Genomic DNA, 362 nt, shown 5'->3' with positions numbered 1-362 from the left:
TAGGCTTTTACTGACTGGTTGATGTCTTAACTCAGATTTTCTCATTACAAAACACCTGCATTTGAAGAGGGTGTTGACTTTTTGTATCCACTGAATGAATGAATGTACTATCATATTCGACGCACCCTGATTGGGAGCACCCACATAGAAATCAGTCTTCTAGAAATGCGTATGGAGCCAATCAAAGTACTGTTCCTTTTCTCATTGTTGTTCACAATCGTGGATAACTGCACCGCATCACACCAAAAGTTGTCAGGAGTGTTTGTATCTACAGCACATTTGTCAGTATGATCGAAGTTAAACCCCCCAAAAATGTGCAAAACATTCGTTTGTTGATATTGCCCCTCATCTGGCCGACTCAC

The sequence above is a fragment of the Hippocampus bargibanti genome, linkage group LG02 (assembly GCF_051943395.1).
Source record: "Hippocampus bargibanti isolate YZ-2025 linkage group LG02, ASM5194339v1, whole genome shotgun sequence".
In the NCBI taxonomy this organism is placed as follows: domain Eukaryota; kingdom Metazoa; phylum Chordata; class Actinopteri; order Syngnathiformes; family Syngnathidae; genus Hippocampus; species Hippocampus bargibanti.
This window is presented reverse-complemented; position numbering follows the sequence as displayed.